Consider the following 17,539-nt stretch of genomic DNA (forward strand, 5'->3'; position numbering starts at 1 on the left):
GTGTATAGATGCATTCCTCCAATGTAGGTGATCAATCCAAGGCAAATTGGATCGAATCTGATGAAGATTTGGTCGGGTGAAGGAAACCCTAATTGCCCATAGTTTGAATTTATTCTTGGCGGGAAATCTCAAGTTTAAATATGATGACTTGAGACTGCGATTGTTGCTGCTACAAAGTGAATGGTGCAGGCCACCTCTACTTTTTATAGTATTTCTATGATTTAGGGGTGTTTAGTGATTTTTTTGTGTTTTCTATTGTTGCAATAATGGGTTGGATCTCAAAGATCACCCTTGATGTAAAAAAATGCCCTTTGTGTGGTCAATAACCTCTCAGGTGCACATATAAGCCTAGAGGTCTATTAGGCCATCTGGGCTTGAATTATGAATTATTGTGTTTAATAGACCTAGGATGTTGCCTTAGGTGTTTTGAAGCCCAATCATGACCTTGGATGTGTTTAACAAGGTCTAGGTGTTTAGTCAACAAAGTTGCAAAATGTTGCAAAATTGTTGTTATTGTTGTCAAGCAACTTTTCAAAAGTTTCTAGTAGAAGTGAAACCTCCTTCCAATAGTCCTAATGATTTAAAAGTTGGTTGTGGTCATTTAGAGGAGCATCTATATGCTAGCGTAACTAAATAAGAAAGGTTGTTGATAGTTGTTGATTTTGCAATAAACAAATATGGTTTTTCCACAACTATGTTACATTTTCATACTATTTGTACAAGGAATTGAATGTTTTCATGAAATTTTGGCTTGGTAGGAAAGAGAAGTGAGTTACCTTTCAAATGAACCTTGTCTAACCCCTTGAAGTGGTGTTTGAAAGAAGATATTGTCATTTTACCCTTTGCAGGTCTAAAACCCTCTATTTTCTAGGGTGTTGTATAGATGATGCCCTAACTTGCAATCTAGCCATTGGTTTTGAATGACCATTGGTAGAATGCAAGTTAGGAAGGTTTATTATGAGATTCCAAAGGGGCAAGGTCAAAGGAGTTGGTTTGGTATTTTTGCCACCAAGCCCTAGTCTAAACTTTGTGAGGGTTTAGATTAGAACTGTTAGAGATTGATTGATAGCAAGATGTACAACGGTGGGAAATTGAGTTAGATGTTGAATTGGTATAGTTGGACATTGGAAAATCCTTCTAAAGCATTGGATCCTTCTTGTGACCCCATTCCCATACACCTCCTTTGTAACCCAAGCCTAAATTGATCAATTAGGTCTGTGGCACCTAATAGAGGTTCAAAAAGGGTATTTGAAACTAAAATTTGTTTGGGACATTGTTTGGCACTTTTTGGAGTAAATTCCAAAAAGGCAAGAAAATAGGGCTACTAGTCGAGTAGGTGTGATTAGCGGTAATGAGCAAAGTTATTTCCCTTGTACAACAAGAAGGTTATGAAAGGTCTTGTTAGGAGCTAAGAACATTGGGAATGAGTGTCCTAGCCCTTGTAATAGGTAAAAGTTCAAATTTGAGTTTGGTGTGAGTTGAAGATTTTAAGGGCTTGAGATTAAAGGAGTAAAAGGTGTGTGTGTGGGGGGTTTGTCATCCTACTACTGCTAGACCTCTGCATTAGGTAGTTTCAAAGCACTAGAAGAACCTTGCGAATAGTTTAAACCATGGGAGATAGGACAGAGGGAAAAAATAAAGAGGAGATACCCTCTAGAATCACCAATGTAGGATTGGCTAGGATAGTGAGTGAGCAAATAGCCAAGAATAAAAAGATGGAAGCTGAAATAGCAAAGTTGAAAATGGATCAGGTTGGGAAAGAAGTTGTCTTAGACTCCAAGGAAGAAGAAAGAGGAGGAAAACAAGGAGAGAATCCATTTGTGCTTGCATATCAAAGACAATTTATTGAAGCCCTTAAGAGAGTAGGTGGAAGAGACAATAAGGCAAAATTACCCATGTTTCAAGGGAAGATGAATCCAAAGAAGTGCATGGATTAGATTGAGGCCTTAGAAAACTATTTTTAATATGAGGAGGTGGTAGAAAACTAAATAGTGAAAGTGGCTTAGTAAAAATTGAAGGGTCTTGCCCTTAGTTGGTGGAATGTCCTACAAAGGGAAAGAGTTGAGGAAGGTAAGAACCCCATCACTTCATGGAAGAAGATGGTGGCAGAGGTTAAGAAGAAATTTGTCCCTGGGGATTATGAGATAATCCTGCATAAGAAAATACAAAACTTGAGGCAAAACTATTTGGATGTTAGTGCTTACACCGAAGAATTCCATTGAATGACACTTAAAGAAAAGATACCAAAGAGTGAGACACAAAGGTTATCAAGGTACATGAATGGTCTTAAGTTCAAAATTCAAGATGAACTAAGTTTTTTTAATCCTGAATCAGTGCACAAGTGTTATCAAATGACACTTAGAATTGAGGAGAAGCAAAAGAGGAGAGGAGAACACAATAATAGAGGAAGGGGTACAAATTTCAGAGGTAAGGGTAGATTCAATGGTAGAGGATCATTTCCTAAACCCCAAGGAGAAACAATCCATTGGGAACATGAATGAGAATCAAGGAACATAGGTAGTTTTAGAGGAAGAAGAGCAAGTGGTAGTGGAAGGTTTGGTGGAAGAGGACCTAGTGTTTTCACCGGTAGGTGTTTCTCTTATAACCAGGTTGGACATCAATCCTTTAGATGTCCAGAGAAGCAAGGAAATGGTAGTCAAGGGGGTTAAAGAAGAGCATATTTGATTAAAGAGGAAGATAGTCAAAGTATGACCTCGTGCCACACATCAACTTACCTATAGACCCAGAGTAAGGAGAGCTCTTGATGATCAAAAGGACTCTCTTGAAGGAGCCAATCAACAAGGAACCACCTCACAAGAAATCTCTTTTCAGAACCACCTACAAGGTAAAAGGTAAGGTTTGTAGAGTCATTGTAGATTTCGGATCCACATATAACATAGGTTTTGTTGAAATGGTCACCAAGCTTAACCTACAAATAATACCTCATCCCTATCCCTATAAAGTATCTTGGTTAAACAAAGGACAATAGGTTTTGATTACTGAACAAGTTTGGATAGACTTTTCAATTGGTGAATACAAAGATAGACTGTTGTGTTATGTGGTAGAAATGGATGCTTGTCATTTGTTACTTGGTAGACCTTGGCAATATGATGTAGATGCTAGGCATGAAGGTAGGAAGAATGTCTATACCATTACCAAAAATGGAGAGAACTCCACCATGACCCCTCTCTTGGATGACAGTAAGGATAAGCATATGGGTTAGTGTAGGATCATGGGGGGACAAAAAATGGTGATGTGAAAGAAATAGCCTTCTCCACTCGCCTAATTATGAGAAAATCCATGTTGACTTTTTGCTTGGCCTGGGTGTCAGTACACCTTGGCATGGTAAACACCTAAGAAAATAAGATATCTGATAAAATCGGATATCCAATTTTTATAGGTAATTTTAAATTAAAAAATGAATTATATAATATGTAATGTAATATAATAATATATTACATATTACATATTATATAATATATAATATATTATTATATTATATTATATAATATAAATATTATAATATTATATTATTATATATATTATATAATATATTATAATATTATATATTATATTATTATATTATATGTAATATGTAATATATTATTATATTACATTACATATTATATAATTTATTTTTTAATTTAAAATTACCTATAAAAATTATGAATAATATAATTTTATTTTAGAATAATATAAGCATAAAAATCAGATATCCGATTTTATTGGATATCTGATTTTTTGAGACAATGTAATTGGACTGTGATAGCTCGTGAGTTATTTTTAACCCACGAGCTTCATGATTTTTCAGAATTTGATATCCAGTTGGACTCGATATTTAAAAAATACATTAAAAGGTAGGATTTCTATTATTTTCAATCATTTTCATTCAATTTTTGTATTTTTTTTAATGTTTATTTCATTGAAAATATGGTTTTTTTCATGAAAACTAACTTTTTTTAAATCAAATACAAAATTGTTCAAATTTGTTAACTAGATTCAATTGTTTACATTCAATTAGATTAAAAATAGGGAAAACATTGAAAACATTGATCAACCACAACCGCAACAACCAAACCCTCATTTTCCCAAACCCCCCCCTCAATTCAGGACTTAATTGTACAAAATTTGACCCAATTGAGGGGGATTGCAAATGTCTATCATAGGATCCCTCACTTGAACCCAATTTTTTATTCCCTCACATCGATCATAAAGAATACAGAAACCATCACTAAGGAGCACAATGCCACTCTTTTGTGGTGAGATTTTATGAGGGAACAATATGCAGATGGCTTGTCCTATAAGGAGATCAAGGATCTCGAGATATCCAAAGCCACTATCACCGCATTCTTTATGAATCCCCGCACTGGTCAACTCGTAGACCACAAAAAACAAAGCTTTATATTAAATGGTGCACAAATGATGGTATTGTGAAAAATTTTTGGGATCATTGGTGGATGGTTTTCGAAACCCACCCAACAACAATATTGATGTCCCCTTCTACTTCATAAAAAAATTGTATGCTAAGTTTGTTTTAGGAAAACATGTGAAATACTTTGACATCCAACCTTTCTAGGGTGTTGGTTTAGGTATGCCCCAAAATAGACCTAGGGCAACCAGAGTAGTCCAGGGCCTATATGTCCCCCCTCCTCTTGTTGATCCCCCATCTCTAGTGCAACATCCAGATATCATTTGTGAGGTGGCATCACAGATCATATCGGCTATTCACTCTTTGAGTAGCCTTTTGGTTTCTCAAGCTAGGTGAGTAGCTCAGCATACTTTTGATTGTAGTAGTGCATCTGGTAGCGCTGACACGTCCTCCTCAGCTCCACACATTTGTGTGCCCCATAGTTGTGTCATGTGGGAATTTATGCTTGGGTCAAGTTAAACAACCTGTTGATCCTCCTACGTAGAGTGCAGATTATGAGGTGCATGAGATGCATGATGCACCAGATATTATGACACAAATTGGAGGATACCCTAGGGAGTCCTCGCATGCTAGAGGCGAGGAGGAACCTTCATCATACATTGATGATGTAGTGGTAAGATTTATATTTTCATAGTTCATTCTATATTTTAGATGAATATTTATAATCTAGATAATATTAAGTACTAACTTATATTTGCATGGTCTATTTAATAGTTGATGATCGAGGATGATTTGACACAGATCCAGGAGGGCACTTTGAAGGCCATTTCATTTGGCCTTGATAGCTTGATGGTACTTTAATTATTGTACCTAGTCATTTATATTTTATTGTACATACATGCTCATCATTTATATTGGTATTAATTATATTATGTAGTAACTTGCATTAATATCTTATTTTACTCTTGTAGGGCACAAGCAGCATGAGTGTGGGGTTTTGTGATTTAGGATCTACTAGTGCAGCTAGAGACAAGGGAAAGGAAATTGAATGCAAATATGATTGAATGAATACTTTAAATAACTTATAGTGATTATACACATCTAGACATAGATTGATAGTTTCATATACTTATTGTGTATATGTACCGAGAATTCCTGGCTTCACATCCTTGTTGACTACACCCGGTATACCTGAAGAAGAAGAAGAAGAAGAGATGCCTTGACAACATGTGTGTTTATTTTATTTTTTGTTTAGTAGATATAATTTGTTATTATCAGTAACAATTATATGGTAACTTGTATCAATGTCATGTTTGTGAACATATGTAGGTTGTGTATAGAAATATTGAAAACATACCTCCTCTACCGAAGACATACATCAAGAGTCTTGCAAATCCTTAGAGAAAGTGTGGAGATGAGGTAAACAAGAATAGTTCATTTTTATGTTAACTTTTAGAATGTGAGTTATATAATATAACTATTCTTAATCGTGGTTTTTTTTTTCTTGTGCAGGATCCTTCAGAGCCGAGCAGTGCGGTGAAGATGATTGATTTGATGATCCATCATAAGCTTAGGATGTTATAGATAGTTTTGGGATGCTTACATGTCTAGTTGGCATGTATATTTTATATATGGACATACATTTTGTTTGAGTTGGCATTTATGCTATATTTGTGTATGGACATAGACTTGTAATCATTTGACATTTTCATATATATAGAAGTTGATATTTGATCATATAAATTGTTGCTCATCTATGCATGGTGTTATCATGGAAATATTTAATCTTAAATCCAATAATTAACAATGGTAAATAATGTTTATTTAATGAACAATATAATTCATTTCATTTCATTTCATCATAAGTGTTGTTTGTACAATGAACAATACAATACAATTAATTTAATGAACAATACCATTCATTTAATGAACAATACAATAAAATACAATTCATTATTACCATATGCATGCTCCTATTCACCCCCCCAACTTGGTCGAATGCTCAAGGTCATACCCTACCAACATCATCCCTTGAGCACCCTAAGTGCTAAAAAATGTCAAACTTTGATGGGCCTTAACCTATGGGGCCATGAGAGGGGTCCCTATAAAATCCTATCTTGGTTTTTCAAGTTTCCCTACGATTTTATTAGGGCAACATTTTTTTGGTTGGCAAAAAAATCATCAATCTCAATCAATCGAATGTTATCGCATGGCCAATTTCTTGTTATGCTCATCCTGACAATGCACCATTAGCTCATTTATGTATAGTTAGGAATTATTACCCTATCCATGCTCCTATTTCTTCCCCCCAACTGATTGAACGCTTGGGGTCACACACTACTGATGTCATCCCTTGAGCACCCCAAGTGCTAAAAAATGTCAAATTTTGATGGGCCCTAACATGGAATCCATGGCACCCATGAATGATCCGTTTGAACCTACGGAACCATGAGAGGGGTCCCTACAAAATTATATGTCATTTTTTTAAGTTACCCTACTTTTCTATTAGGGCAACATTTTTTTGGTTAGTGAAAAAATCATCAGTCTCACTCAATCAAATGTTGTCGTGTGGCCAATTTCTCATTCTGCTCATCGTGATAACCAACCGTTGGCTCAGACATATCTAGTCAGGCATTATTACCCTATGTATGCTCCTATTTTTCCTCCCCATTCGATCGAATGCTCAAGATCATACCCTACTGGCGTCGTCCCTTGAACACCCTAAGGGCTTAAAATTGTCAAACTTTGATGGGCCCTAACTTGGAATCCATGGCACCTACAAATGATCCATTTGAACCTACAGGGCCATGAGAGGGATTCTTATAGAATCCTATCTTGATTTGTCAATTTTCCCTACGGTTTTATTATGGTAGCACTTTTTTGGTTGGCGAAAAAGTCATCAGTCTCATTCAATCGAATATTATCGCATGGCCAATTTCTCATTTTGTTCATCGTGATAACTAACCATTGGATCTAACAAGTCTAGTTAGGAATTATTACCCTATGAGTGCTCCTATTTCCCCCCCCCCCCAATCGATCGAACGCTTGTGGTCATACCCTACTGGTGTCGTCCCTTGAGCACTCTAAGTGCCAAAAATTGTCAAACTTTGACGGGCCCTAAATCAAAATACACGACACCTAAAAATGATCCATTTGAACTTATGGGGCCACAAGAGGGGTCCCTACAAAATCCCATCTTGGTTTTTTAAGTTTCCCTATAGTTTTATTAGGGCAGCATTTTTTTGGTTGGCAAAAAACTCATCATTCTCATTCAATCGAACATTGTTGCATGGCCAATTTATTGTTCTGCTCATCATGATATCAAACCATCAGCTCTAAAATGTCTAGTTAGGAATTATTACCCTATGAATTCTCCTATTTCCCCCCCCCACTTGATCAAACGCTCAGGGTCATACCCTACCAGCGTCGTCCCTTGAGCACCCAAAGTGCTAAAAAATATCAAACTTTGATGGGCCCTAACTCAAAGTCCATGGCACTTGCAAATGATCTGTTTGAACCTATGGGGTCACAAGAGAGGTCCCTAAAAAATCCTATCTCATTTTTTCATGTTTCCCTATGGTTTTATTAGGGCAGCATTTTTTTGGTTGGCAAAAAACTCGTCAGTCTCATTCAATCGAATGTTGTCGCGTGGCCAATTTCTCATTTTGCTCATCGTGATAATGAACCATCAACTCAAACATGTCCACTTAGGCATTTTTACCCTATGCATACTCCTATTTCCCTCCCCCCCCCACTCGGTTGAATGCTCGGGGTCATACCCTACCGACGTCGTCCCTTGAGCACCCTAAGTGCTAAAAATTGTCAAACTTTGATGGGCCCTAACTCAAAATTCATGGCACCTACGAATGATCCATTTGAACCTATGGGGTCATGAGAGGGGTCCCTACAAAATCCTATCAAGATTTTTCAATTTTCCCTATGGTTTTATTAGGGCAGCAATTTTTTGGTTGGCGAAAAAATCGTCAGTCTCATTCAATCGAATGTTCTCACGTGGCCAATTTCTCGTTCTGCTCATCGTGATAATGAACCATTAGCTCAAACATGTCCATCTGGGCATTATTACCCTATGCATGCTCCTATTTTTTCCCCCACTCGATCGAACACTCGGGGTCATACCCTACCAGTGTCATTCCTTGAGCACCCTAAGTGTTAAAAATTATCAAACTTTGATGGGCCCTAACTTGGAATCTGTGGCACCTAGGAATGATCTATTTGAACCTACAAAGCCATGAGAGGGGTCCCTACAAAATCCTATCTCGGTTTTTCAATTTTCCCTACGGTTTTATTAGGGCAGTATATATTGCAAAGTTGGTGAAAAAATCTTTAGTCTCATTCAATGACAAATATAGATAAACACACATTACACTATAGACACATAATGATCATCAATATTTCCATGTATTTCTAAAATCTTGGTCAAAAATTTGTGTATCCCACAACCAAATAGTTCTTTTTGAAAGAGGCTTTAAGATTCACAATAATATTCTCATCAATTTCAAGTAACCATTTTGGGGTTCTTGAAGGTTTTAGATTTGGAATTTGTCTTTCATCCATGAGAGGGTCTTCATTTCTAAAGTAATTATGTGTTACATATTGTTCACTTGGTTGATAAATTCCACCTTCAATGTCAAATTTTTCCACATTTTCACCTCCAATGTCAGAACTTTCCACATGCTCACCTCATATGTCAACATTTTCTACATTTTCACCTCTAATGTCAAAAAATTTCATATTTACACCAATATTATGGACACCTTCATTGTCAACTCCCAAATTTTCACTTTCCATTCTCACGTCATGTTGAGAATTTTTATTATCACTTTCACATATTCAAAGTTTTCACTTTCAAAATATACATTTTCATTTCCAATAACTTGTTCAACATTTTCAAATTCAATTTCCTCTTCACTTGAAGTGACATTGCTAATATTTAACATACCTTGTCTTCTCCTCCTATGACCTTCTCTATCTCTTTCCGTATACACTTCAATTTGGTCATTTGAAAGTTTCTTTTGCATTTAGACTTCCGATGACTACTACTCCTCATTTACCTCCACAAAGATGCTCCTAAATGATTGACAATGCAAGATTTGACTTTAAGAATCTCTCAAAAGCACAAATTTGTCTCAACTTGTCTAAAAATCCCTGATCGTCGACAAAAAATAGAATGTGAAGATTATGGGCCATTGGAATCCACAAAATGGCCCACAAGGCTCTATTTACAAAAATTGAATATCCAATAAAATTGGGTATCAGATTATTGGATATCTGATTTTATTGTATAAACTTGTGGTCCCAAAATTTTTTCCCATTGCCGCATTTTTTTTTACTCTTGCCACATTAATGGGAATGATAGAAATTGGAAATCTGATATCCAATTTCATTACTCATATTTTAGAGAGAGAGAGGGGGGAGAGAGACAGAGAGAGAGAGAGAGACGGACAGAGATAGAGACAAAGAAAAAGAGAGACAGAGATCAGGGGCGAGAGAGAGAGAGAGAGAGAAAGAGAAAGAGAGAGAGAGAGAGAGAGAGAGAGAGAGAGAGAGAAAGAGAGAGAGAGAGAGAGAGAGAGAGAGAGAGAGAGATATGACCCATAACGACACAATTTGGTGTCTTAAGGGGTCACATGGTGTCCTAAGGGGTCGTAGTACACAATATGACCCCCTAGGACACCATAGGACCTATAACGACCCAATATGGTATCATAAGGGGTTGTATGTTGTCCGTAGGGGTCATATGGTGTCCCATGACTCATTAGGACACCATATGACCCCTAATGACACAATTTGGTGTCTTAAGGGGTCATATAGTGTCCTAATGGGTTGTAGGACAAAACATGACCCCTTAGGACACCATACGACTCATAACAACCAAATATGGTGTCTTAAGGGGTCATATGGTGTTCTAAGGGGTCATATGGTGTCCTAAGGGGTCGTAGGACACAATATGACCCCTATGGACACCATATGACTCATAATGTCCTAATATGGTGTCATATGGGGTCATATGGTGTCCCATGACCCCTTAGGATACAATATGACCCATAAAAACACAATTTGGTGTCTTAAGGGGTCATCTAGTGTCCTAAGGGGTCACAGGACACAATATGACCCCTTTGGACACTATATGACTCATAACGACCCAATATGGTGTTGTAAGGGGTCGTATGTTGTCCTTAGGGGTCATATGGTGTCCCATGACCTCTTAGGACACAATATGACCCATAACAACATAATTTGGTGTCTTAAGGGGTCATAGGGTGTCCTAATGGGTCATAGGACATAATATGACACCTTAAGACACCATAGGACCCATAACAACCCAATATGGTGTCTTAAGGGGTCGTATGTTGTCCTTAGGGGTCATATGGTATCCCATGACCCCTTAGGACACCATATGACCCCTAAGAACACAATATGGTATCATAAAGGGTCATATGACCCATAACAATAGTATAGAGTTGTAAAGGGTCATATTGTGTCTTAAGGGGTCATGTGGTGTCTTAAAGGGGTCATATGACATAATATGACCCGTTAGAATACAATATGACCCATAACAACACAATTTGGTATCTTAAGGTGTTATATGGTGTCCTAAGGGGTTAGAGGACACAATATGACCCCTTAGACACCATAGGACCCATGATATCTCTCTTCCTCTCCCCTAATCTCTCTATCTCTCTATCTCTCTCCCTTCTCCCTCCCCAACTCTCTATCTCTCTCTCTCTATATATATCCCCTTATCTCTCTCCCGTAATCTTTCTCTCTCCCTCTCCCTTAATCTCTCTATCTGTTTCGATCTCTCTCTCCCTTCCCCCCCCTCTCTCTCTCTCTCTTTCTCTCTCCCCCCTAATCTCTCTCTCTCCCTTCCCCCCTCCTCTCTCTCTCTCTCACTCTCTCACTCTCCGCTAATTAATTTATCTCTCACTCTCTCACTCTCTCACTCTCTCACTCTCAATCTCTCTTTCTCTCTCCCCTAATCTCTCTCTCTCTCTCTCTCTCTCCACCCCTCTCCCCTCTCCCTCTCCCTAATCATATACTAATTTATTTATAAATTAATATATTAAAATATTATATATTAATATATTAATAAACAATAGATTAATTATGTGCAAATTTAGTTAGTGAATTTACTTATTAAAATTGGATATCTGATTTTATCGGATATCCAATTTTTGTTGTACAAATTTCAAATTTCAAATTTTGTCTTGGGAATGCTTTTGTATTTGGCTTCGAAGTGATAAGCCTGGAAAGTCAATTGAAAAAATATGTTTTTTCAGTATTCCTTGATTTTCCAGACTTTACACTAGTGGTTGACGAATTTTTTTGTAGCCAAAATTGATAAAATGAAAAGGACTTTCTAAGGACACTCTCAGCTTTCCAACAATATAAGGCTTGTCTTATTTCAACTTTAAAAAATTATTATTATTTATTTTCTAACTGAATTCTAACAATAGTCCTGATTGATAGGCTGATTGAAAAACACTCATAACTTTCAAATGGTATAATATTTTTTGAATCCAAAATATGCATCACATCCTATGCTTTGTTTGCTATAGGGAATTTTTTTTAAAAAAAAATTCATAAGGTTTTTACCAAGTTAAGGTGGTCAGGCATAGGAGTTTCTGAATTTCTAAAAAGTTGTAGTAAAAACTTCATAAATAATTATTTACTTTATTAAAAAATTATAAAAAAAAATGTGTCACATCCGAACATGAGTCTAATACATATATTATAAATATTAGTAAAAAATATTATGATTTGATTTTGATTAGGGTGGTCAGACATACATCTATTTATTATCTTTTTCTTGAAATTTTAGTACCACTACATTGAAATTTGAAATTTTCATCAAATAGGATTTTTTTTTCAAAAAACAACTAGTAGCTTAGAAACTACATTCAATTTTATATATATTATCTTCTTATATATTTTAAAACTAATGTTCACAATTTATTCAAATTTTCGTGTCAAGTTGCATAACTCTGATTTTCTGAAATTTCATTGCCACTTAAGGGCTTGTTTTGGCACACCATGATCTTGCACATGCCCATATTGTGACTAGTGTCATGCTAGTAGATGAGAAGGATAACCCTTGAGTTTCAATAGTTGTCAAGCCTAAGGATGAACCTAAGAAGGAGCCTAAGAGTCAAGAGGCAAAGAGGAAAGTAGGTCCTAAGAAGGTTCAAGATTTGCTAGATAAGTATAAGGGAATAGTTTCAAAGAGTACCAAAGATACTTTACCTCCTCAAAGGGAAATTTGTCATTGTATTGAACCTATACTAGGTTCTACATTTCCTAATAAGGTAGCCTACAAATTGACCCCTGAGCAAAATATAGAAGTTGCAAGACAGATCTAAGAATTACTAGATAAAGGGTTCATTAGAAAGAGTATAAGTCCATGTGTAGTTCCAACAGTGCTAGATCCTAAGAAAGAAGGAACATGGAGGTTATGTATAGATTCTAGGGCTATTAATAGGATAACAATAAGATATAGATTCCCAATATCAAGAATATAGGATTTGATGGATTGTTTAGGAGGGTCCAACTACTATTCCAAGATAGACTTGAAAAGTGGTTATCACCAAATTAGGATCAGAGATGGAGACCAATGGAAGACAACATTTAAAACCAATGAAGGCTTATTCGAGTGGATGGTAATGCCATTTGGGCTTTCCAATGCCCCTAGTACATTTAGGAGGTTAATCAATGAGGTTCTTAACCCCTTAATCAATCATTTTGTGGTAGTATACTTGGATGATATACTGATTTTCAATAAAGATAGAAATGAACATCTAATGCACTTGGATTTGGTGTTGAAAAGGTTTCATGAGGAGAAACTCAAGATTAACTTGGATAAATGTGTTTTCTTGCAGGACAAACTAGTGTTTCTTGGATTTGTTATTTCCAAAGGTAATCTGAGAATGGATCCATCTAAGGTGGAGGCAATCCTCAATTGGCCAACACCTAGGTCCGCAATTGAGGTAAACAATTTCCATGGATCAGCAATCTTTTATAGAATGTTTATTAAAAAATTTAGTGAGGTTAGTGCACCTATGATAGATACCATCAAGGGTGGAAGAAAGTCTCAATTTTCTTGGAATGATGAAGCTAATAAGTCTTTTGAGTTATTGCAAACAAAAATTACAGAGCAACCCATCTTAATCCTCCTTGATTTTCCTAAGGGTTCACTATTGAATGTGATGCATCTAAGAAGGCTATAGGATGAGTCTTGAGTCAGGAGGGTAGACTAGTGGCCTTTTTTAGTGAGAAGTTAAATGAAGCAAAACAAAAATATTCAACCTATGATCTAGAGATGTATGCTTTGGTACAATCTCTTAGGAAGTGGAGGCATTATTGGTATTATAGATGTGTTGCACTAGTTTTGTCATTGATGTCAACATTCATCAACACTTATCCTTCTAGAGATGTTTGGTTATGTTGAACCGGTACATTATGTTCATCGGCAAGTTTAGTGACTTATGCACAGTCACTGGTATATCACTCACCGATAGGTTATATTGTTCACCAGCAATAAGGATGACTTGTTATCATCTGGAGATCACTTGGTTATGTCAAAGACATGGTTTGGATACTTGGTTTTAGTATTTTGGTTATTGGTCTAATCTGGTTAACATATTTGTTGTTACCAGCAAATTGGTCTAGGATATGGATTGACATGCGTTATCTATTCCAGATCAACATGATACGTTATGGAGATGATTTATTGATTGGATATTATTGTCAATCTATTGAGTCAACATGATGAATCACATCTTGACTTATTTGTAATTGATTTAATTTCAATATTCTTAGTGAGTTGACCTACACATTTGGTCCTATATTTTGGTATATATGGAAGATCTCATTTGTGAGATAATGTAAGAAGAGATAGAGAGATGGTATATGGTTATGGTATTGTAACATGGTATGTGCAAATATTGAAGATCATATGAGGAGACCATAGAGAAGGTTCAAGGAAGGTTTGAAGGTGATTATCAGATCTTAACCAATACTGAATCTAGCATTGAAGATGTTACTTTGAGAAGTACTTTATCATTGGATTTAATCATCCAATTATAGTTAGTGTGACTCCAATTTTGTGATTGAGCAATGAGCTCTAGGCAGTTGGCCTTTCTGCATGTGTAGACCCCATTTGTATACACATACGATCTATAGTAGTATCATCTGATTGTGGGTAAGGTTTCCCATCATGGTTTTTCCCCTTACAGGGTTCCCACATACAAACATTTGTGTTATGTGTTGTGGATGTTGTTTCTCTTTTTGTAACTATTAATCTGTCTACTGACATTAAGATTGGTTTACTAGTATTAAGTATCAGGTTTTATTAAGTTATATTTGGGTTGAAATTAAAAAAAAATTGATTCACACCCCCCCCCCCAATTACCTCTAAGTCCTAACAATTGGTATCAGAGCTAAGTCCTCTTTTTGCAGAAGTTTAACAGTTTGAGGAGATTCTATGGAAACTAACTTTTCTAGGAAGGACAGTCTAAAACTTGATGGAACTAAATATGGTATATGGAAGATTAGAATAGAAACACATCTGAATTACATTGGAAGAGACATATGGGATGTTACAAAGAATGGCTATGTTGGTCCTACACCCAATCAACCTAATCCACCAACATTAGGTAAGGATCAAGAGAATGATTGAAAAGTAAGAGAAGCACTCTTGAGTGCCTTGTCAGATCAGAAAATCATGGGATTATCAGACCGATCTACTGCTAAAGCTATTTGGGATAAATTAGAGACATTAAATGAAGGACATACCACTATCAAAATTGTGAAACTAGAATGCTTTCGAGTCAAGTATGAAAATCTGAAAATGGAAGAAGATGAAATAATTTTTGCTTTTATGGAAAGGGTTATTGAAATTATTTTAGGAATACAATGTGTGGAGGTTCCTTAAGTGAAGATGAAATTGTTTCTATAGTTTAAGAGAATTTCCACTGGCATACAAAATAAAAGTAACTAGAATTAATGAGTTGAGAACAATTCCTAATACATCAGTATCTAGAGATACCTTGGTTGGAAAAATTTCAACATTTGAGCTTGAGGAATTTGGTCCTGTTGCTATAATTAAGACATATTTAGCCTTCAAAGCATCATCATCATCTGATAAATTTGATTGGAAAGCACTTTATGCAAGAGCACTTGAAGATATTAGGAAGGAAAATAAAGAACTGGGAAAACGTGAAGCACTATTTGCAAGGAAAATGCCTAAAGGTCCTATTGGAAGTAAGTATGAAGGTAAAGAACTATTTAAATGTTTTAACTACAATAAAGTTGGTCATATGACATCTAGATGTCCTGATAGACATTCAAGATTAAGAGAAGAAGCCAAAATAACTTATAAGCCTAACCCTGAATATTAGAGATACCGATTTAACAAGAATAGAGATAAATCATGTTACTATGCTGACGAAGGAGTTACTGATGATTCTGATGAAGAACCGACAGACAATGGATGGCATTTTGCTGCAATAAAAGAAGATCAACCAGAACCTACTGTTCCACCAGTAGAGCAGGCTCTGGCAGCTAAAATTGAAGAAAAGAATGAATGGATCATTTATTTTGGATGTTCACATCATATGACTGGTGATAAAATTAAATTCTTATCATTTTAGGAATACAATGGAGCCCTAGTAAGATTTGGGGATGACAAATCTTGTTTGATCATAGGAAAAGGCACTATATATCTTGATGGTAAGCACAATACTGACAATATTTATTATGTTGAAGGTTTGAAGCATAATCTTTTAAGTGTTGGTCAATTAGTTGAAAAGGGATTTAAATTATAGTTTAAGAATGGTAAATGTAAAATCATAAATAGAACTAGTTTGGAGATTGCAACCAGTAATCAAACTAGAGGTAATATCTTTCATTTCAACAACAATGAAAAGACATGCTTGATTGCACATATTGATGAAAGTTGGTTATGGCATAAAAGACTCTGTCATGTGAATTTTGATTTCATTATAAACATTAGTTCATCTAAGATATTAAAGGATTTACCTAAGATTGTAAAACCTCATAATCTGGTATGTATGGAATGTCAAATAGGAAAGCAAGTTAGAACAACTTTTAAGAATATTTATGAGAAATCCAAAAAAGTTCTTGATTTAATGCATACCGACTTGTGTGGTCCGGAAAGAACAAGAAGTCTACAATGAGATAGATACTTTATGCTAATCATTGATGATTATTATAGAATGTGTTGGGTTACTTTTCTCAGGGAGAAATCAAAAGCTTTTGAGAAATTCAAATTATTCAAGGCAATGGTAGAGAATGAAACCGGTTAAAAAATCAAATATTTAAGATCAGATCAAGGAGGTGAATTTACATCTAAGGAGTCTAATACATTTTGTGAAATGAATGGAGTTAGAAGACAACTATCAAGACCCCAGACACCTCAACAAAATGGAGTTATGGAAATGAAGATCATAACTATTTTGGATGTAGCTAGAAGCATGATATTAGAAGAAAATATACCTCATGTGTACTGGAGAGAAGCAGTGAATACAACGGTTTACACTTTTAACAGAGTTCACCTCAAAGGTGAAACTAGTAAGACACCTTATGAACTATGATTTGGTAATACTCCTACTCTTAAATACTTCAGAATATTTGGAAGCAAATGCTATATTAGGAGAGATGAGTATATTGGTAAATTTGATCCTAGAAGTGATGAAGTAATATTTCTTGGTTATTCATCTAAGAGAAAAGCATATAGATGTTTTAATAAAAGATTGCATAAAATCATTGAGAGTGCAAATGTGAAGATAGCTAAACACTTTAGAGGAAATTCAAGGTCTATGGATTCTGAACCAGCAGTTGAGATGATCATAAATGAACCTATATAGAGTGCATCAGTATAGAATGTGAATTTAGTCACACCAGCATCATCAGAGAATTCCACAGTGTGTGAAGAACAGTAGCAAGTGAACACACCTAGGTATGTAAGACTAAATCACTCTGAAAGTCAGATAATTGGGAATAAGTATTAAGGTGTTATGACAAGAGGAAGACTGGAAAATAAAGAGGTGTGTTTAATTTCTCAAATTGAACCAGCATCTGTTATTGAGGCATGTGAAGATAAACATTGGATTAAAGCTATGAAAGATGAAT

Source organism: Cryptomeria japonica, chromosome 7, assembly GCF_030272615.1.
Source record: "Cryptomeria japonica chromosome 7, Sugi_1.0, whole genome shotgun sequence".
Lineage (NCBI taxonomy): Eukaryota > Viridiplantae > Streptophyta > Pinopsida > Cupressales > Cupressaceae > Cryptomeria > Cryptomeria japonica.